The 23403-nt window shown below is 40.7% G+C and overlaps 1 protein-coding gene across 13 annotated transcripts in view; it reads right to left on the bottom strand.

Annotated features, from left to right (window-relative positions):
- The window catches only part of DENND2C (DENN domain containing 2C), an 87070-nt gene extending 64808 nt beyond the window's left edge, over positions 1 to 22262 (bottom strand). For 10 of the 13 annotated variants that reach the window (XR_012416223.1, XR_012416222.1, XR_012416224.1 and 7 more), the window contains exon 1: positions 21489 to 22262. The gene's annotated coding sequence lies outside the window, so the exon portion shown is untranslated. The remainder of the gene's footprint in view (positions 1 to 21488) is intronic. The other 3 variants (XM_005542248.5, XM_065547399.2, XM_065547404.2) reach the window with 1 other exon arrangement.
- Between the last annotated feature and the right edge of the window lie 1141 nt (positions 22263 to 23403).

The following is a 23403-nucleotide window of genomic DNA, read 5'->3' as shown; positions in this document are numbered from 1 at the left end:
ATTGTACAGCCTGGTAACAATACTCTCTAATATTCTTCTGGTTTCTCAAGCCATTTACTTAGCTTCTAATTCAATTATTTATATTATTAGGTAATGTTTGTGAAAGGAATGCACTGCCACGTCTGGCTAATTTTTGTATTTTTAATAGAGACAGGGTTTTGCCATGTTGGCCAGGCTGGTCTGTAACTCCTGACCTCAAGTGAACCGACTGCCTCAGCTTCCCAAAGTGCTGAGATTACAGGTGTGAGCCACCACGCCTGACCTGTTTAGCATATATTTTAAATAATTATTACTTAAGTGTTTACTGTGCCAGACACTATGCTATGTATCTGCTTGCTTTCATTACTACATTTAATTCTTTTTTTTTTTTTTGAGACAGAGTCTCGCTGTTGTTGCCAGGGCTGGAGTGCAATGGTGCCATCTTGGCTCACTGCAAACTCTGCTTCCCAGGTTCCAGCAATTCTCCTGCCTCAGCCACCCAAGTAACTGAGATTACAGGTGCCCTCCACCATGCCTGGCTAATTTTTGTATTTTTAGTAGAGGCAGGGTTTCACCATGTTGGCCAGGCTGGTCTCAAACTCCTGGCCTCAGGTGATCCACCCGCCTCGGCCTCCCAAAGTGTTGGGATTACAGGCGTGAGCCACCGCGCCTGGCCTCCATTTAATTCTTACAACAACCCTAACAGATAGTTACTATTACCTACAATAGTAGCAAGTTTTATTATTTTGTGAATGAGTAAACTGAAGCTGAACTGGTTAATTACCCAAACTAACACAAACCTAGTTCTGCTTTACTCCAAAGTTTGTGCACTAAACCACTATATATTATATTACTTGTTAGTTGGTAGACATAACAATAATATAAACTAATGCAACAGGATGTCAAATGCAACTCTTCCTGTGTTCTCCGAGTTTCAGCAGGGCCTCAAAGGCCAAAACCAAAACAATAGAAGTCGAATACCCCCACATTCTAAGAAAAGTGCAAGGCTTAGAAAGTGAGGTTGCCAAAAATTGGCTCTGCTGACATTAGTTCACTATCCTTCTCAAGGCTGTATAAGAGAAGAATTACAATTTCTTAAATTGTGAGGATTACAAGGGACAACAGAGAGGACTTCTTTAAAGAAACTAGGTGGTGTGTTTCCCTGCCTCCTATAAGGAAAGAGGGATGTACCTCTTGCCTACCTCAAGCCAGGGACTGAAACCTCAAGATAACCATTCAAAGTGCTTGAGGCATATGCCCAGACTTAGGGAAGTACACAGACACAGGGACTGGTATCTGACTCCCATCTGGTGGATAAAATGAGCTGACATGTAGCTAAATGTTAAAGACAGCTTAGGCACAACAGTCATATGAGAAATTTCAGCAGAAGTTCTACAAAATGCCACAGTGTGGAAAATTACATGTAAAACTAACTTTAATAACATTAAAATTTTAGAATTTAATTATGTTAATGCAATGTTATTAATTGCCCATATAATTAAATAAAATGTCTCTTTTCACATAATTATCCTTTTTTTTTTTTTTTCTGAGACAGAGCCTCGCTCGTGTTGCCCAGGCTGGAGTGCAGTGACGTGATCTTGGCTCACTGCAACATTCGCCTCCCAGGTTCAAATGATTCTCCTGTCTCAGCCTCCCGAGTAGCTGAGATTACAGGCGCCTGCCACCATGCCTGGCTAATTTTTGTATTTTTAGTAGAGACAGGGTTTCACCATGTTGGCCAGGCTGATCTCAAACTCCTGACCTCTAGTAATCCGCCCACCTTGGCCTTCCAAAATGCTGGGATTACAGGTGTGAGCCATTGCACCCGGCACTTTTCATTTAATTATCCTTTTAAAAATCCCCTCCAAAGTAAAAAATAACTGTCCCAAACTAGAACTTTGCAGCTATACAAATTGCTTCAAAACAACTTTAATGTAACCTAGTATTTTCCTAGTGTTTCTGTTTTGTTTTGTTTTTGAGACCCGTCTTACTCTGTTGCCCAGAGGCATGGTGTGATCATAGTTTACTGTAGCCTTAACTCCCTGGGCTCAAGCAATTCTCCTGCCTCTGCCTCCCAAGTAGCTGGGACTACAGGAGCATCCCACCACATCTGGCTAATTTTTTTTCTTTTTTTTTTTTTTTAAATAGAGACAGCGTCTTGCTGTGTTGCCAGGGCTGGTCTTGAACTCTTGGGCTCAATCCTCCTGTCTCAGCTTTCCAAAGTGTTGGTATTATAAAGTATGAGCCAACATGCCTGGCCAATAAAACCTAGTTTTTAAACCACAAATTCAAACTTGGTAAGCTCTTCTTAGCAAGACATTGGAAAATAAAGGCAGCAAAATCATTACTAAAGTATTCAAAGGTTGAAGAAATTTTCCAAAAGCTAAAAAGAAGCAATAAAAAAAGTTTTAAAAGTCACAAAGTAATACTACTAGTAATACTACTACTTTTTAGAAATTTTGAAAACAGAGAAAACAGGAGAAAAATACCTGTAAGTCTACTACCTCCAACATGGTCACTGGAACATTTTGGTGTATCTCCTGTTTTTTAAGCACATTTTTATACAGATGCAATTACAGTGTATATATAATTGTATTCTGCTTTTTTTTGTATTCAGAGTTACATAAAAAGATGCAATTTTGGCCAGGCTCTGTGGCTCATGCCTGTAATCCCAGCACTTTGGGAGGCCGAGGTGGGCGGATCATCTGAGGTGAGGAGTTCGAGACTAGCCTGACTAACATGGTGAAACCCTGTTCCTACTAAAAATACAAAAAATTAGCCGGGCATGGTGGTGCACGCCTGTAATCCCAGCTACTCAGGAGACTGAGGCAGGAGAATTGAACCCAGGAGGTAGAGGTTGCAGTGGGCTGAGATCACGCCATTGCACGCCAACCTGGGCAATAAGAGTGAAAGTCTGTCTTAAAAAAAAAAAAAAGAGATGCAATTTTCAAGAATTTCAGACTGCAGACATACAGGCTTTCTTAAAAAACACACATTCATAACAATTGTACGATGTAACTTTCTATTTCATTCTAAAGCTTAAAAGCCAGAAGATGTATTTCTCAAATTTTCAAAAGAGATTCCAAAATTATATATTCTTTGCATATTTTATCTCATTTGACAATACAAGAGCAACAAAAGTAAAACTGCAGTAACATGGTTATTAAATACATCTCATATCCCTCACAGTGCCATGTAAAACACAGTAAGGGCATTAGCTGGGTGTGGTGGTAACCGCCTGTAGTCTCAGGTACTTGGGAGGCTGAGGCAGGAGAATCGCTTGAACCCAGGAGGTGGAGGTTGTAGTGAGCCAAGGTCGCGCCACTGTACTCCAGCCTGGGCAACACAGCGAGACTCAAGACTCTGTCTCAAAACAAAACAAAACAAAACAAAACCAACAACCAAACATAGTAAGGGCTGGGCATGGTGGCTTACACCTGTAATCCCAACACTTTGGGAGGCCAAGGCAGGAGGATCACTAGAGGCTAAGAGTTTGAACCAGCCTGGGCAACACAATGAGACCTTCCCTCTACACACACACACACACACACACACACACACACACACACACACAAAAGCCAAGTATCAAGCATGTGCTGTAGTCCCAGATACTCAGGAGGCTAAGGCAGGTGGATTGCTTGAGCCCAGAAGCTGGAGGCTGCAGTGAGCCATGATTGCGCCACTGCACTCCAGCCGGGGCAATGGAGCAAGACTGTCTCTAAAAATAAAAAATAAAAATAAAAGTGCCTGTAATCCCAGCACTTTGGGAGGCTGAGGTGGGCAGATCACCTGAGGTCAGGAGTTCAAGACCAGTCTGGCCAACATGGTGAAACCCATCTCTACTAAAAATACAAAAATTAGTCGGGCATGGTGGCATGTGCCTATAATCCCAGCTACTTGGGAGGCTGAGGCAGGAGAATGACTCGAACTCGAGAGGCAGAGGTTGCAGAGGTGAGATCATGCCACTGCACTCTAGCCTGGGTGACAGAGTGAGATTTTGACTCAAAGAAAAAAAAAAGTTATTACCAACTCTTCTTCCTCAACAATTTGGCCCTAATTAGGCAAAGCAGAGTAAGTAAGGCAGGCATACTTCCCTCATGCTAACGAGCAAGGTAAGGAGAGCATTTGTGTAGGAGGGCTGCCTACTGTGGAAGTATCAGGGCCTAAACAAGGTAAGGAGTGCACTCCCACAGAGGGGTAGCCCAGCATGGGATGTTAGAGCTTCAGCAGAATGAGGAGGGTATCCAGGCTGATAGATGGCCTGGTGCAGGGTTGTCAGAGTCAGGGCAAGGTGAGGAAAGCATCCTAGGAGGGAGCCAACTGGCACAGAGCCAATTGGCAAGTGGACCTTGGGCTTGATTTCAGCTTCTTGGCTGGGTGCTGTGTGTAATGCACAAACTACTTAATCAAACACAGCACCCTGACTCAATACTATGCAACTATTAAAAAGGATGAGGTAAAGATCTGTATGCAGACATGCAAAGATGTCCAAAATAAAAGTGGGGCAAAAGCAAGTGGAAAAACAATTTTCAATACACTTTTTAAAAAGAATATACATATATCTATACACCTGCTATACATGTATCTATATACATGCCCTCCCCTCACACATGTACTGCAATAATATGAATTTGAATGTTACACAATTGACTCTTAGTCTCTGTCCAGCCCCCTTTTCTCAAATGGGGGGTGGGCAGGCTATAGTTCTCTTCCTCAAATTGTAGGAGGTGGGTAGTTAGGAAGCAATCATTTTCTGACCATTTGAACTTTCTCAATTCAGTACAGTAATCCTTTGATATGTGTAGGGATTGGTTCTAGGACCTCCCTCGGATACCAAAACCCATAAACGCTAAAGTCTCTTTTATAAAATGGTGTTGAATTTGCATTATAAAACCTACTTACAACTTATATCCTTCCATTTACTTTTTTTTTTTTTTTTAAGAGGCAGAGTCTCCTCGTTGCCCAACCTGAAGTATAGTGGCTATTCACAGACACAATTATGGTGCGCTACAGCCTTGAACTCCCGGACTCCAGTGATTGTCCCACCTCAGCCTCCCAAGTAGCTGGGACTACAAGCCCCATGCCTGACTCTATCTCCCATATGCTTGAAATAATCTTGAGATTACTTATAATACCTAATACAATGTAAATGCTATGTAAATTACTATTATACTGTATTGTTCAGGGAACAGTGACAAGCAAAAAAAGTCCTTTCATGTTCAGTACAGATGCAACCATCCAATTTTTTCTGAATCTTTTCGATCCATGATTGGTTGTATCCACAGGAGCAAAATCCATGGATACAGAGGGCTGATTCTATATGATCAGTTATACCAATAAAGTTTTTTTAACTTCACATTGGTACTTTTTTTGTTTTGTTTTGTTTTGTTTGAGGCAGGGTCTCACTTTGTTGACCAGGCTGGAGTGCAGTGGTGCTATCTTGGCTCACTGCAGCCTCTGCTTCGTGGGTTCAAGAGATTCTCTTACCTCGGCCACCCAAGTTACTGGGATTACAGGTGTGCACCACCACACTCGGCTAATTTTGGTATTTTTTTGGTAGAGATCAGGTTTCATCATGTTACCCAGGCTGGTCTTGAACTCCTGAACTCAAGTGATCCACCTGCCTCAGCCTCCCAAAGTGCTGGGATTACAGGTGTGAGCCACGGTGCCCAGCCTCGCATCAGTACTTTTTATACTATTAATATTAAATCATATTTTTTAAATGTTGTTTTTTCATTATCCTTATAAGAAGACTCGAGATTTTTATAAGATTGAATTTTCTGGTCCCCACTTATTAAATTACGGTGGCTACACAAGAAATTGTCAACAATGGTACCAGTGAGAGAACCTGGGGTGGGGAAACAAGTTATTTACTGTTTATTTTATAACTTTTTATAATGATTACATGTTTTGTGTTTTTTGTTGTTTTTAAATGTTAAAACAGGATCTGAATGGTGGAATAATGGACCTTTTAAGTGGTATTTGTTATATTTTTCTGTATTAAGTAAAACCCTAATAAATTTTTTTAAATGAACACATATGATGATGCAGAGATATCACTTCCAATAATTTACCCTAATGAAATAAGTAGACAAATTCACAAAGATATATGTACAAGAGGAGATTTAGAATATTATAAAACTGAGAATAAATTTCCAGTAAGTGATGATTAAATGTACCATGGTAAATCCATACTCCGAAATACAATGAAGTTATAACATACTCAAGATCTATTAAGTAAAAGAATGTTATAAAAGGTTGTGTAATATAAATTAACTTTAATCTGTATGAATAAACAAATAGAATTTATAGTTAATATGGATATGCACCAAAAAGCTAACAACGATTATCTCTGGGTGATATAACTATGGTTGAATTTTCTTTTGGTTTATCTGTATTTTCTAATTTTAAAAAATAAACGGGCCGGGCGCAGTGGCTCACGCCTGTAATCCCAGCACTTTGGGAGGCCGAGGCGGGTGGATCACGAGGTCAGGAGATCGAGACCATCCTGGCTAACATGGTGAAACCCTGTCTCCACTAAAAATACAAAAAATTAGCCGGGTGTGGTGGCGGGCACCTGTAGTCCCAGCTATTCAGGAGGCTGAGGCAGGGGAATGGCGTGAACCCAGGAGGCGGAGCTTGCGGTGAGCCGAGATCACACCACTGCACTCCAGCCCGGGCGACAGAGCAAGACTCTGTCTCAAAAAATAAAAATAAACATAAATCACTTTCATAGCATTTGTTTCAAAAAGAGATAGCTTACTTTTTAAAGATACATCAAATACTTACTGAACACCCACTTCATACAGAGCATTGTGAGAATTAAAACAGCAAGAACAGTGATTACACTTTATTAAATATTTTGTTAAATACTATGTGCCAATCACTTCAATCATATTATCACAATTAATTTTCATAGCACCTATTTGGGGTACTATATAAGATTAAGTCTTGGTACATACAACTGGAACTGGAAATAGCAAATGGTTTAAGCAACACCGATGTTTGTTTCTCTGCCACTTAAAAAAAAAAAAAAAAGAGTAGGCAGTCTAAGATGTCATCAAGTCCCCAGGCGCCTATGTTTCTGCTATGCTACCCTCAACACATGGATTCTGTCTTCAAGATCACTTCATAGTTCACACATGGAGCTCCAGCTATTACATCCACATTCAAAGAAGCAAAAAGGAAAAAAGTTCTATTTAAGCAGCACTTTTGCTATGGCTTATTGACCAGGACTTAGTCACATGTACAAACTGCAAGCCAGGCTGGGAAATATAATCTTTAATCATTTTATCCTGCAATGTGCCTCAAGTAAACTACTGAGTTCTATTACTTAGAAGAATGGATATTAGATTAGCCAAAAAATCTCTGCCACAAGCAGGTATTATTATCCTCATTCGCACACAGAAAACAGGTACAGAATCAAATGGTTAAATGACAGAGCATAATTTGAAAGTGGTCTATATACATTTCACTACACATTCTGTGTCCCATTAGAAAATTATATGCATGAAAATAAATATAAGCACACTCACAGGACATTTATATATGATTAAAGGCAGTTTATTACTAAATGAGATTATTGATAGATGAGAAGTCATCTACAAAATGAAAAAAACTAAGAGCGCATTCCTGGCAAATGTAACATCAGCAACATATTATTTATGAAGCACCTATGATGCACCAAGGGTTTTCAAAAACCTGTAAAAAAATTTTTGTTTGTTTGTTTGAGATGGAGTCTTGCCCTGTTGTCCAGGCTGGAGTGCAGTGGCGTGATCTCGGCTCACTGCAACTTCCATCTCCCGGGTTCAAGCGATTCTTCTGCCTCAGCCTCCCGAATAGTTGGGATTACAGGCGCCCACCACCACGCCAGGCTAATTTTTGTATTTTCAGTAGAGACGGCGTTTTGCCATGTTGGCTAGGCTGGTCTTGAACTCCTGACCTCAGGTGATCCACCCACCTCGGCCTCCCAAAGTGCTGGGATTATAGGCATGAGCCACCGTGCCCAGCCTAAAGCCTATAAATGTTTTAAAATGTAACATACATAAAGCACATAAAGGCCACCAATCTATGTACAATTCAAAGAACTTTTATTTATATATATATAAATACATATATAAAATATATATGTCATTCATCTTGTTGTATATAGCAGTCAGTTTTTCTTGTTTCTGTATAGTACTTCATTTAATGGTAATGCCAATATCTATTTATCCATTCTCCTGTTGACTAATATGCGAACTGTTTCCAGGTTTTGGTTATTATGAAGTCGTTCCAAACAATTTTTTTTCTTTTTTTTTTTCGGAGATGGGGTCTTGCTCCGTCATCCAGGCTGGAGTGCAATGGTACAATTAAGGCTCACAGCCAACTCAGCCATCTGGGCTTAAAGTGATCCTCCCACCTCAGCTTCCCAAGTATCTGGGACCACAGGTGTGTGCCACCACGCCTGGCTAATTGTTTAAAAACTTTTTTTGTAGAAATGGGGTCTTACTATATTGTCCAAGCTGGTTGCAAACTCCTGGCCTCAAGCAATCCTCCTGTTTCAGGCTCCCAAAGTGCTGGGATTACAGAAGTGAGCCACTGTGTTCAGCCTGTTATAAACATCCTTTTTTTTTTTTTTTTTTTTTTAAGACAGAGTCTCGCTCAGTCGGAGTGCAGTGGTGTGATCTTGGCTCACTGCAACCTCTGCCTCCCAGGTTCAAGCGATTCTCCTGCCTCAGTCTCTCAAGTAGCTGGGACTACAGGTGCACATCACCACGCCCAGCTCATTTTTTTGTATTTTTAGTAGAGACGGGCTTTCACCATGTTGGCCAGGATGGTCTCGATCTCCTGACCTTGTCTGCCCGCCTCAGCCTCTCAAACTGCTGGGATTATAGGCATGAGCCACCACACCCGGCCTAAACATTCTTATATGTATCTTTGATAGACACAATCACACTTCTCTTGGGTATCATCTAGGAGTAGAATTGCTGGGTTATAGAATAGGCATATGTTTTTGGGTTTTATTTGGTTTTTGTTTTTGAGATGTAGTCTCACTTGCCCAGGCTGGAGTGCAGTGGTGCAATCTTGGCTCACTGCAACCTCCACCTCTTGGGTTCAAGCAATTATCCTGCCTCAGCCTCCTGAGTAGCTGGGACTACAGGTGCATGCCACCACACCTGGCTAGCTTTTGTAGAGATGCGGCTTCCCCATGTTGGCCAGGCTGGTCTCGAACTCCTGACCTCAAGTGATCTGGCCTTCCAAAGTGATGGGATTATAGGCCTGAGCCACCGCACCTGGCCAAGTAGGCATATGTTTAACTTAAGTGGACACTGCCAGAGTTTTCCAAAGAGGCTGTACTAATTTACACTCTCGTCAGCAATGTAAGTGGTTGCAATCACTCTTCAGTCACACTGGAATTGTTAGTCTTTTTAATTTTATCCATTCTGGTATGTAGTAGCATCTCACTGTGGTTTCCATGTCAACTTTTCAAACTCATTTGTTTCATTCGTTTGTTTGTTTCTTACCATACCATATTTATTTTTACTTTATTACTATATTATCATATTTTATTTTTTAAGATTATTTTTATACATCATGTTTCGTTGGAATTAAGCTTTATAAACTCCAAAACATTGGTAATCAAGAATAAGTCAGTTCTCAAACATTTTAGGTAAGTCCTCATGTATCACATATGGTCATGAAAGAAGACAAAAGATGGCAGAAATACTATCAATGTGTGGAATCATGGAAGCCAACGGAAGAGACTTTATCAAGAAGGAAAGAGTGGTCAATAATGACAGATACGTTGTCAAAAGGTCAAGTAAGATTAAAAACTGGAGTGTCTGTTGGTCATTAGGACTTGGACAAGAGCAGGTTCCGTGGCATGGAGGAGGCTGAAGGAAAATAAGTGAATTGAGAATTGGATGAGAAAAAAAGAATGCAAATATCAACTGTAGACAATCCATTCAAGGAGTTTATCCAAGTAGGCAAGTGGACAATAGAGTGGAGCTGGACAGGAACGTGAAGTCCAGGAAAGCTTTCTAAATTTGTTTCCTAAACAAGTTTAATCTTGTTTAAATACAGTGGGAAAGAGTTGCTAAAGAGGAGGTAAGAAAAGAAACAAGGGGCCGGGTGCGGTGGCTCAAGCCTGTAATCCCAGCACTTTGGGAGGCCGAGACGGGCGGATCACGAGGTCAGGAGATCGAGACCATCCTGGCTAACACGGTGAAACCCCGTCTCTACTAAAAATACAAAAAACTAGCCGGGCGAGGTGGCGGGCGCCTGTAGTCCCAGCTACTCCGGAGGCTGAGGCAGGAGAATGGCGTAAACCCGGGAGGCGGAGTTTGCAGTGAGCTGAGATCTAGCCACTGCACTCCAGTCCGGGCTACAGAGCAAGACTCCGTCTCAAAAAAAAAAAAAAAAAAAAAAAAAAAAAAAAAAAAAAAAAAAAAAAAAGAAAAGAAACAAGGGTGTAAAGCAAAGACCTCAAGAAGGAGAGAGAGCATGGGCCTCCAACGGGACCTGGAAGGATTATCAGCATCTGCCAGGAAGACGGACAGGTCTTCCACGGGAACAGAAGGTAAATGATAAAAGAAAGATAAGAGTGCGGGTAAATTTCCAGGTTTAGCGGCTAATACACTGATGAACTTTCCATCTGATGGGTTCTATTTTCTATTTTAACAGCCACGGTTATCTGCTGAGAGTAAAGTGAGAGATACAAAAACCAAAGGTTTAAGGAGAAGGAAGGTTTAAAATAGGAAGTGTGTGGGGGGGGGGGGGAAGGTGCAAGAATACACAGGTTCCCTAAGCAGAGAGTTTTCAAAGAGTTATGAAAAAAACCTTTGAGAACATTCATCATGATTAGGGACATAGATGAGAAGAAAAGAGAGCGTCAGATAAAGAGTGGGAGAAAGGCTGGTGAGGGGTAACAAAACCAGGATAGTATCACGAGAAGAAAAAAATTCTAAAAAGAAAAGAAAGATGCAAACCAGTGTCATACAAGGAGAATAAAGACTGAGAAAGGATCCTTGCATTTGGTAAGAGGGCATTAAATAAATGGTTTCTAAAGGATGGTGAAGGCAGGTAACAGCCAAAATTAAAAAGAAAATTAGTGAGGAAATGGACAAAGTATGAATACAACATTTATTTGAAACTCAGTAAGAGGGATAATAACAACAAAAAGGAGACACAACTACAAATGAAACATTTTAAAGTTGGGGAAAATCGATATTTTTTAAAACTGCAGCAAAAAATAATGAAAGATAAAATAAATACACAGAAGAGGGAGGAGAAAGTCTGATGGAAGAAAGGTGCTACGGCTCACAAGAGGGGCGAAAGAATGGCAATACTACTTTGCAACAGTTACTTTGTCTTAATACAAAATGATAACTGAGGCAGAGGATTGCTTGAGCCCAGAAGTTCAAGACCAGCCTGAGCAACATAGTGAGACCCTGCCTCTATTTTTAAAATTGTTTAAATGATGATAAGCAATGCCAATTAATCATTCTTCAAAATAAATGAGGAACTAAGCTGCAAGAATTCATTCTCTTTTTGGAGTGCACATTAAACTCAATTATTGATGTGATGCATTGCTTCTCAGTCTTTTGGCTAAGATCAAGTGTATTGATGTGATGGGGCACAAACGAATCTCTTGGTCAAATATTTTTCTTTAATGTTTCAGGTTTCTCTTCAGGAAAATAACAACTAAAAGTCTGGTAATAGTAATAAGAACTAACAATATCACTACATTTTATTTTGGTCAAACTTTCTTCACTGATAATGCCATGTTCAAGATGCAGTAGTGGCCAGACGCGGTGACTCACGCCTATAATCCCAGCACTTTGGGTGGTAGAGGCGGGTGGATCACTTGTGGTCAAGAGTTCGAGACCAGCCCGGTCAACGCGGTGAAACCTTGTCTCTACTAAAAATACAGAAAATTAGCCAGGCATGGCGGCCGGCGCCTGTAATTCAAGCTACTTGGGAAGCTGAGGCAGGAGAATCGCTTGAACCCAGGAGGCAGAGGTTGCAGTGAGTGGAGATCCCACCACTGCACTCCAGCCTGAGCTACAGAGCTAGACTCTGTCTCATAAACAAAGGTGCAGTAGTGATGCTTGAAAGATACAGTAGCCAGATATAGACAATAGTACCAAGTGTCATTTGCCATAACAACGTCTGTCTTTTGGAATCCTTCAGCATATAGCTTCAAAGGTAGTTCACTAGACCACCAAAAGCAGCAAATTTGCAAATTTTGCTATTCTAAAATATTGAAAAATATCTGCCCAATGAGATTCTTTCTTACTCTCCCTCCTCCCCTCCCCTCCCTCCCTCCCCTCCCCTCCCTTCCCCTCCCTCTCTTCCTTCCTTCCTTTCCCTCTCTCTCTCTCTCTTTTTTTTTTTTTTTTTGACAAAGTCTCATCCTGTTGCCCAGGAGGGACTGCAGTGGCATAATTGCAGCTCACTGCAGCCTCACTCTTTGGGCTTCGGCGATACTTCTACCTCAGTCTCCCGGGTAGCTAGGACCACAGGCACACATCACCACGCCTAGCTAATTTCTTGTATTTTTAGTAAAGACTGGGTTTCGCCATGTTGCCTAGGCTGGTCTCAAACTCATGGGCTCAAGTGATACTCCTGCCTCGGCCTTCCAAGTGCTGGGATTAAAGGCATGAGCCACCATGCCTGACCAAGATTGCCTCTCAACTAGAAAAATTCTGGATTCATAAAATCTGCTTAGCTCCTTATCTCAACTATCAAACTCCATTACGATATAGTAAATAGCTACAGTTAACTCTCAATAAAATATTTTAAACGTTGGTTACTCAGCAAGCTTCCTTTAATATAATTAACAACTTTCAATATATTCATGACATTCCGAAAGTTTTCTGTGCATTCCAAAGCTTTGCAATATATAAAGCAGCAGTTTCAAACAGCACTCTTAGCCCTTAGAACAAACAGGACAGAAATGGAGCCCAGCAGTGACTTGCTGGGCAGTATGTTCACCCACACCCAGCTTATTGTTTTTGCTGGAGGTAAAGCTCCAAGGAGCTTTCCTGCTGCCCTGGACAGTCAGAAGAAAGCAGGAGGATGTCTATACTTTCAGCTGTATTGTTTTGACTACTGGCTGTAAGTTTGTCTCTAATTCCCTCCCTCCCCTTGAGTGCTGGAAGGTGCTTTGAGGAGACACTCACTAAAACACAAGTGTGAGACTTGCATGGGAGGCTGGACAAGGGGGAGGGAACACTGTTAGTAGCAGCTTCAAACAATGCTTAAAATAACTGCTTTATATTTTCTGATCACATTTGCTATTCAATTGCTCATAATTAATAGTTTTTTCCCAGTTTAATTTCTGAGGATCAACAATTTATTTTTTTAAATTCTGTAAATATGCCCATACAGCTGTGGTTAAATTTAAACAACACAAGAAAATCTTCCTTATTATCTTCACTACCTAAAAGCACAGTACAACTTAATGATATCAGCAACTCCATCGATTTGGACTGCAAAATCTGCACCAGACTCTAACCATCTTACAAGTACTGCTGAAATGTCCCACAATGGTAAAGAATAGAGATATGTCATCACTAAGAAGTATAATTTTTAATTTCCAGCTCATTTAGTGTCAAAAATCATGAGCACAATATCCATGAATTCTAGATGAATACTTTTTTCAAGAGATGTGTAGTCATTTTTCCCTTATGCCACTGATATACAACTAAATGAGACAATAATCTTTCTCAGGAATGGTCCTTGAATAAATAGGAAACTGAGATAACTTTATCTCTTTTTATTTCTTTGAAAACATTTGAAGGGCTTATTTAAAAGTCCAGTATGCTATGTTTCCAAGAATCTTTTTAATTTTAAGGATTTTAAATTTTCATTTGCAACATTATATGAAGACATGGGTCTGTCATTTTACTCAGATTTTGCCCATTTGATAAAGCCATATTTTAAATAATCTTCATTCAAAGTATTATACTTTTTCTCAGGTGACCATTTCCTTCAACAGTTTTGTTCTTCCAGATCCAGTTATTGCACCTACTTCTGTATTTTTTACTTTGTTTTTTTCCTCTAATAATGAAACAACAAATTTGAAAGGCAAATTGATCTAGTTTGATTTAAAAATACAATTATCACTAGACTCTTGAAAATATCACACTTGACGAACGCAAAGTTCAAAAATAAAATTTGGTTCAACAACTCACCATTTTTAACAACAGCAGATAAAATTCTCCTACACTTTGCTTAATCCTGATTTATGTCAATATAACTATACAACGATAGCTATCACATTACACTCATGATTAAACTGACCATCACTCTAATTCACATAATTTTCCTCTTTTGTTCCAAGTTACCCCTTATAGTTTAAATAGGGCCCAGGGAAAAGGAAATTTTCAGTAAATACTGTTGTGCAGCAGGCTATGTCATTTCCTCACAGAAGGCTCTATTATTACAGCCTTAATAGACCCTTATTTAATCAGAATATCAAAGAGTACAGATAAATATTTAAATACAAAATTATGCTTTACATTGCTAAGTAACCAATTCAAACACATCCCACACAGCTGGGAGATTTTGTTTTTTCACTCCAACAGAAAAAAAGACAGAGAAAAATGCAAATCCCTTTTAAGCAGCAGCAAAAATAACTCTCTCTCTCCCCCACCAATCTGTCCTGAATTTTAACATCCAAATAAAAAATCCGCAAACATGTCATTTCTATGAATTCAAACTTGAAGGAAAACAAATAATTTCTCTCCATATCCTTTGTTGTAAATACCACTGCCATGAAAACTACGAAAGTTAGAAATTTAACTTTAAAAAGTACAGCATAAGTAACCTTTAAGTAATATAAATGGATTAATATTGCCTGAACTGAATGCTAAAAACTCTATTTTCACGCCACTAACCAGAAGTCTAAGATTCATAAGGAAAAAAAAAATCTTGAGTTTCTTCCTCAAAAACAGGGGCCAGGCATAATGGCTTCATACTTGTAATCCCAGCACTTCGGGAGGCTGAGATGGGAGGATCCCGAGGCCAGGAGTTCAGGCCCAGCCTAGATAATGTATCAAGATCCCATCTCTACAAAAAGTTTTTTTAAAAATTAGAAAGTCTGGGTGGCGTGCACCTGTAGTGCCAGCTAACTGGGAGGCTGAGGTGGAGGGATCGCGTGAGCCCAGGGATTGGAGGCTGCAGTAAACTGGAGTGCCACTGCACTCCAGCCTGGATGACAGAGAAAGACCAAGAAAAGAAAAGGGAAGGGAAGAGGGAAGAGGGAAGAAGGAAAAGGGAAAAGGAAAAGGTAAACACCAGGGATAGATGTGAAAACGTCAGTCCTTTAAATTTTCTTCTCTTACCATCATTTACTTAATCCTTCAGTCTTAAAATTTGCTATACTGCTTATAAAGTGGAGACATTGTCATGTTTTCTTATCTTTAGGATAAAAATTATTCATTCAGGGCAAAGAAGAAAAAGAGAAAAAAATTCCATCCTGTCCAATCCTCTGGGAACCAGTGAAGAATACCCCTTCAAGTCTATCTTTTATTTCACCCAGGCTTCAATGTCCCCACTTTCACCGAAGCAAACAGATCAATGTTTTATTGATTCAGTAAAGAATATTGAATATCAAAAAGTATTTTTCAAACATACTTCTTTATTCTGACTCTACAAGTTAATCTATTTCTCTGTATCTCAGGTTCCAAATGAGTAAAGGGAGTATTTTCCATTTAAATGAGAAATGGAAGATGAATGAAAATGTTTTAATTATTTTAAGAAATGTACTAGAATTTAAAAACAGGAGGTATAATTTCGAAGAACCATGATTTTTTTCTAAACCAAGCTTACGAATTTAAGTATTTCAAAGAAGATCCCTTAGGGTTGGCAGACTATGGCCTACCTGTGGGCCAGATCCGGCCCACTGCCTGTTTTTGCAAGGCCTCTTGAGTTAAGAGTGGTTTTTACATTTTTCAATGGTTGGGGGCAAAAATCAAATAAGTATAACATTTTGTGATGTGAAAATTATATGAAATTCAAATTTCAGTGTCCATAAATAAAGATTTATTGGAACACAGTTCATGCTTACTCATTTAACTGTTGTCTACGGCTGCTTTTTGGCAGAATTGGGTAGTTGTGACAGAGACCGTATGGCACACAAATATTAATATTTGCTATCTAGCCCTTTACAGAATATTTGCTAACCCTTGCCTTAGAAGACCATATAGTTATTCTCTCTTTTTTTTTTTTTTTTCCTGTCTTGTCACCCAAGCTGGAGTGCAATGGCAGGATCTCGGCTCACTGCAACCTCTGCCTCCTGGGTTCTAGCAATTCTCCCACCTCAGCCTCCCAAGCAGCTGGGACCACAGGCATTTGCCAGCAGGTCCGGCTAATTTTTAAAAATTTTTTGTAGAGACAAGGTCTCCTTATGTTGCCCAGGCTGGTCTAGAACTCCTGGGCTCAAGTGATCCTCCCATCTTGGCCTCCCAACGTGCTGATTACAGGCATGGGGACACAGTCTTTTATTGTTTTTTAAGCTTTGTCTATGATTTCCAAGAACTAAAGAGCCAGTGTTGGGATAGGAATATGCTTTTAAAGCTTTGATTGACGGTTAAAAAAAAAAAAATGCTGGGCACAGTAGCTCATGCCTGTAATCCTAGCACTCGGGTAGGCTGAGGCAGAAGGAGTGCTTAGGCCCAGGAGTTTAAGATCAGCCTGGGCAACACAGTGAAATCCCACCTCTACAAAAGAAAAATATTTATTTATTTAAATTTTTTTTGAGATGGAGTTTCACTCTCGTCTCTCAGGCTGAAGTGGAATCACGCAATCTCAGCTCACTGCAACCTCCACCTCCCGGGTTCAAGTGATTCTCCTGCCTCAGCCTCCCAAGTAGCTGGGATTACAGACACGCACCAACACATCCAGCTAATTTTTAGTAGAGATGGGATTTCACCATGTTGGCCAGGCGGGTCTCAAACCCCTGACTCAAGTGACCCACCGCCTCGGCCTCCCAAAGTGCTAGGATTACACGCGTGAGCCACTGTGCCTGGGCAAAAAAAATTGTTTTTTAATTAGCAGGGGGTCAGGCCGGGTGCGGAGGCTCACGCCTGTAATCCCAGCACTTTGGGACACCAGGTGGGTGGATCACCTGAGGTCAGGAGCTCGAGACCAGCCTGATCAATATGGTGAAACCCCATCTCTACTAAAAAGTACAAAAATTACTCAGGCGTGGTGGTGTGTGCCTGTAGTCCCAGCTACTTGGGAGGCTGAGACAGGAGAATCACTTGAACCTGGGAGGCAGAGGTTGCAGTGAGCTGAGATCACGCCACTGCACTCCAGCCTGGGCAACAAAGCAAGACTCTGTCTCAAGAAAAATAAAATAAAAAACAAAAACTAGCAGGGGGTGGTGGTGCATGCCTGTAGTCCTAGTTTCTCAGGAGACTGAAGCAGGAGGATCCCTTGAGCCCAAGAGGTCCAGGCTACAGTGAGCTATGATTGCATCACTGTATTCCAGCCAGGGTGGCTGGGCAAGACCCTGTCTCTTGGGGAAAAAAAAAAAAAAAGTAAATAAGTTATATGTGCCACACAAATAAAAAGACAGAAAAATAATTCCATAATAAAGCCAGAAGATCAACATTCTTGTGTAGCTGTGAATTTGCTATAAAGCTTTTTACAAAGAGAAGCTCTAATAATACTTTGGGCAATACAGACAGTCCCTGACTTGATGTTTTAAATTAATGATTTTTCAACTTTATGATGGTGCCAAAGTTGTATGTGCTCAGTACCCTTCTTAACTTATGATAGGGTTACATTCGGATAAACCCGTCATAAGTTTATCATATGCTGACTAACAACAGTTTCAGCTTATGATGGGTTTATTCAGACATAACCCTATTGAAAATTGAGGAGCATCTGTACTTCTGGAATAAATGAGTGACTCCCAAATGAAATTTTAAAAGAACAGGACTCATTTGGATGCAAAAGTTGTTCAAATTTCAAGTAAAACCCATTTCATTGCTTTATGATAATTTATAGAACAAAATTAGCATAGATAAATACTCCCTTCTACTTATACAAAGTAAGTCACTTATTCTTGGCCCCCTTCTCTTCTAATTCTGTATGCTCCCTTGAGCAATTTCATCTGCTCTTAGAGCTTCAATCAACACTTACTGGTTACCTCTGAAATCTGAATCACCAATTTTAGTCTGGCTTCTGGACTCTAGATCCTCTCTTGACATCTCCACTTGAATGCTCCAAAGATAATTCAAACTCAACATGTTCAAAATGGAAACAATTATCTTCCTCCAACATTAAAAAATAAAACAAGACCCTTCATCCAAACAGTTTTCCAAGCTAAAAAACCAAGTCATTTACTTTTCTGTTCACCTTCTCAGCCAACTGATTTTAAAGTCCTGTCAAATTCTACACCTTCACTATCTATCCTCTCCTCTCCATCCCTATTACTATTTTCCTACTCCAGGCCCTTATCCTCTCTTATCTGGACTATTTCAATAGCAATAGCCTCCTAACTTATCTCCCTACCTTTTGTCTCTCTCCATCCAATCCAGCCTCCAAACCATCTTCAGGTTATCTTTCCTAAATACCTATATCTAAAATCCTTCACTGCTCTCCATTGTCTTTAGAATCAAGTCCAAAGTCCTTGGCATGATACTCTGGCTCTTCATGACCTAGCACCAGAAGACTTTTTTCCCTCTTTTTCTGAATCATAACTTTTTTTTTTTTTTTTTGAGACAGATTGCCAGGCTGGAGTGCAGTGGCACGATCTCAGCTTACCGCAAGCTCCGACTCCCTGGTTCAAGTGATTCTCCTGCCTCAGCCTCCCGAGTAGCTGGGATTACAAGCATGCGCCACCACACCCAGCTAATTTTTGTATTTTAGTAGAAACGGGGTTTCACCCTGTTGACCAGGATGGTCCCGATCTCCTGACCTCTTGATCCACCTGCCTCGGCCTCCCAAAGTGCTGCAATTACAGGCATGAGCCACTGCGTCTGGCCCTAAATCTTAACTTTTTACTTACCTAAGTCTGTAATGTTGTCTTATAACATATCTTGTACTTCAAAGTATTAAAAGTACCTTCAACACCGTATTTTTTAGTGAAACTTTCTGCCAAACTGAACTAATTACTCATTTCATTGTTACAAATGAAGGGAAGTGAAATACCACATTATCTAGCAATTTTGGTGATCCTAATGCAATCAGCAAGGAAGCTTTGCAATTTTCTTTTTTCATCTTATTTCCAGGCACCATCTCCTTTAGCCCAACCACCCATTTCTGTACACCTTGGCCTTCAGTGACAATGGACTACAACACATTCCTCAAACATACCATACACTTTCACACTTATCCCTGTTCTTTATTCATATCACCTGTTTCCTGATCCAGTTTCAGCAAACTCCTATTCATCCTTCAAAGCCAAATGTAACATCTTCTCTCTAATCGTCCTCCCTACCACATGTAGAATGATTTTTCCTCATCAGTGGTTAAACTCTCTCTATACTTCTTTTTTTTTTCTTGCATCTCTTCAAACATATATAAATCTATACTTCTTTACAGGTCTTACCACGCTGAAAATTGTAGGGACTTATTTACATGTCGGGTTATAAGCTTCTTGAAGATAGGGAAGCATTTTCTTTTCTTGAATCTAACACTTAACTTACAGTCTGAGAACAGATATTTTTAACTTCTTAACGAAAGAAGTTATGAGGTGCTTTTTAATGAAAAATAAGCACCTCATATTGTTAAGATAATGCCATAACTGTTGTTACTGAGGGACTGAGAGCTTAGAATCAACACCATGTCATTCACTGGCAACAACAAAAAAAAGAGTTCCTACATACAAACTGTAATTAAATAGTATCTTGGACATGCCTTCATCTATATATTGCAATACCAGTTTATTTTTTCCTCTTTCTTTCCTTCTTTTTGAAATAGTTTTTTATAGACCTCTTTTTAAAATACCTATTAGATGTCATTTGTATCTCACTCACAGAATTTGAAACTCAGTATAGTGCAAAGGTTACAACCAGGTCCTTGGAGTATGACTGATTTGAATTCTACCTTCGCTATCTAGGTTGTCTAATCACGGGCAAGTTACTCAACCTCTCTATGCCTCTTAACGAGATGATCATAATTAACATCCCTCATGGTGCTGTTGTGAGGATTAAATAAGCTAATACATGTAAAGAATTTAGAATACTGTCTGGCACAGAGTAGGTATCAATGAATGTTAGTCGATGTCGTTATTGTCACCATCCGCTTTAAAAACAGCTTTTGTTTTTTCGGTACTTATTTTAGCTCACTTGGTAGAATGGAATCTCCTAGATGAAAAGAATTACATACTGCTCTTACATAAATATAATCTTGTGCCTATTGCATAGTAGGCCCTCAAAAAACAATGTGAATGTAAGGTTTCAGACTTCCAAGATCAACAAATTGTAAAATCACAGAAAAATTTATACATGGAGTACATGTTTAAAACTCATGTTTTAAAGTAGTTTCAAAAGACCCATCCTCCACTGAATTGTTGAAACATGTTTAAGTAAAACTTCTAAAGCAACATACACAAAAATTACATTCACTAGTAACTTTCCCTCTACTACTTCATTTAATTTGATCTTGGTATCCAGTGACCTAAAAATCTTGCCTATAACTTAAGACTCACTACAGATCATTTAAACGCAATATAATTTCCAGCTTTAGAAAGCTGCTTATTTTCAATAAGAAAAATGAATATTCTTCCTTTATTCCTGCATTTAAAAAACGCACTGCCACATTCAACACACACACACACACACCAACTAATGAAAGACCAAGACACATAATTACTACATTTCCTGGTTTCTGCCTGACAAAGTCAGAACAGGCCTACAAGTATCCCCAGCAAAAGCCTACGGGTTACAAAACTGCCATTTTCTTTTGTATTTCCCATCTCCCCGCTAAAATCCCTTGCACACATATCCATAGGAAAGAACAAAAACGTCTATAATAAAGACTGTATGAAAAAAAACATATATTAACAATATTTTGGAAGATTTAAATCTTCCTATAAGCAGCCCGTCAATTCACAAAAACAAATGAAAGTCTTGATTTGGAGCAATATTCCCAGCTTACTTTAGCAAGCATTTTAAACTACAACTATTTAGCTAAGGCAAAGAAGTAGATTATTTGATTGCTACAGACCTCGTGGTAAATGATTCAGCAACAGTGTATAGATAACACCACTGCGCTATTCTAGAAAATTTCATCAATCATTTAAAAATAGAACACACTCAAACAATGGTGACTGTGGGAAAAGTTTAAACAACTTATTTACACAGTAAGCAAGGATCTATCACTTTATCTAAAACACTGCAGGAGAATCACTAGCTTTAGGGTAAAGTTTTGTAAAGCACCTACTATGTACCTTAGTAGTTGCTTCACAGAATATACACATTCCACACGCACGTTCAAATATCTGAGATTTGTAGAATACTCTCACTCATCTCACTTGGCCCTGAGAATGCCCATAGGCATGAACTTACCAGTTTCATAGTTACGGAAACGGAGGCCCAGGAAGTTAATTTGACCGAGGTATCACATCTGGTTCCGTGGGTTCTGGCCCTAGACTTGAGCCTTTTGACTCATAATCTAATCATCAGCTGCTATACAGCACTAGTTACTCAAATGCTCTTAGGTGTTCCATTGTAAGATTTTTAAATTAAAATTATACTTGACAACTTTCGGTATTGTGCTTATTAGATGCTGTTAAGAATCAAAACACCAAAAAAAAAAAAAAAAAAAAAAAAGCAAAAAATTGTTTGGAAGTGGATCGTCCCAGCATGTCGAAGTTCAAGCTCACTAGCTAATCTTGGAGAAAGCCCGCGTTTCCCCGGGCTGTGGGGCGCTCCCTCCCTCTTCCCCAGCAGAGCGCGGCGCCCCGCCTAGGGGTCCCCAAGACCCTGAGGTGAGCGAGGAGGTCCTCAGCCAGGCTCCGCGGCAACCCGTGCGGCCACGAGAGGACGTCCCAAAGCTGGGCCCAACACCCGGTTGCTCCTCCGGACCGGGGAGGTGCCGAGACAGCAGGGCTCGGAGACTCCACCTCCGCCAGCCCGGCTCGCACCTTCCGCGGACTAAACCGCGGCACCTCAGCTCCGCGTCCGACGCCCAGAGGGGTGATGCCAACCGCCCCGAGAGTCCGAAGCCTCTGCGACTTGAGACCCCGCACCGAATCACCCCGACTCCTACCTGTCTGGACCTCAACGTTGTCTCTGTGGCCAGGCTAGTCTCCTGGGTCTCACTCGGGTCCGCTCCGTCCCGCCCCCGCAAGCCTTGCCAAAGGCTCCGCCCCGGCTGCAGCCCCACCCCTAGCCCCGCCCGGTTTGGCAAGACTCAGTTCTTATTGGCTTCTATTCCCACCCCTCCCGCTACGCCCGCCCCTAACACCGCCCCGGCCGGCGGTGAGAGGAACTTCCACACCTCAAGTCCGCTGAATGGCCAGAACCTTGCCAGGACCTCGGTCGCTGCAGTTCCAGCAGGCGGACGATCGGTGCCACCGTCGTCCGGCCGAGCCCTCGAGCCAGAGCTCCATCGCCTTCGCTTGCCGTCGCATCGGGCCCACGGCGACGGCCCTACGCTTTATGTGAAGGTTTACTCTTCACAACTACTCAACAAGATAAAGCCTGGCTTAATCAGGGAATCCAAGCATTCTTTCCTAGGTTGACCTCAGTGGGTAAACAATTGCACTACGGTGCCAATTTGAAACGTCAAGAGAAGCAAATAACTCTCGCAGCACCTCAGGCTTGGAATCTCAGAACAGGGGTGCCTTGATACTCCCAGTGCGTGAGGTCAGCCCCCACGCCCTGTTGAGACACACATGCCTAAGCGCTCCGCCTGCAACACGCTCTTACTCAGGTATGTGCATGGCGTTGTGCCTACTGCAAGCTGTAACCCAGTTTCACCGAGGCTGCGGGACAAGGATCTGTTGAGCCTGTTTCCCAGGCACTCGCTAACCACCCCACCTCGCCTCGCCCCGCCCCACCCCACCCCACCCAGCCAGAGCCTCTTGGGTCTGGTGACCAAACTCTTCCTACATTTGTTCACACAGAGGTACCAAAATAGAAGACTACCAGAAAGAGAGGTGTTTAGTTACGTATCACAGATGACTGTCACAAGCAAACTTAACCCAAACAATAAAGGCAGCATGTCCCAAACAGCTGTGAAACTATGACCTGTAGACAGTAAAACAGAAATTACATTCCATGATGGGGGGAAAAAGTAATGACATACTTAAAAAAAATCATGTCCCAATGAGGAAATAAATGTGGATACTATTTGTAGTAAATTTTGAACACTGATCTTTATGGGCTTCCCCCACAAAAAAAAAAAAAAAAAAAAAAAAAAAAAAAAAAATCTTATCTAACGTATCTTTTTATTTATTTATTGAGACAGGGTCTCTGT

This window comes from Macaca fascicularis, chromosome 1 (assembly GCF_037993035.2).
Source record: "Macaca fascicularis isolate 582-1 chromosome 1, T2T-MFA8v1.1".
Lineage (NCBI taxonomy): Eukaryota > Metazoa > Chordata > Mammalia > Primates > Cercopithecidae > Macaca > Macaca fascicularis.
This window is presented reverse-complemented; position numbering and strand designations above follow the sequence as displayed.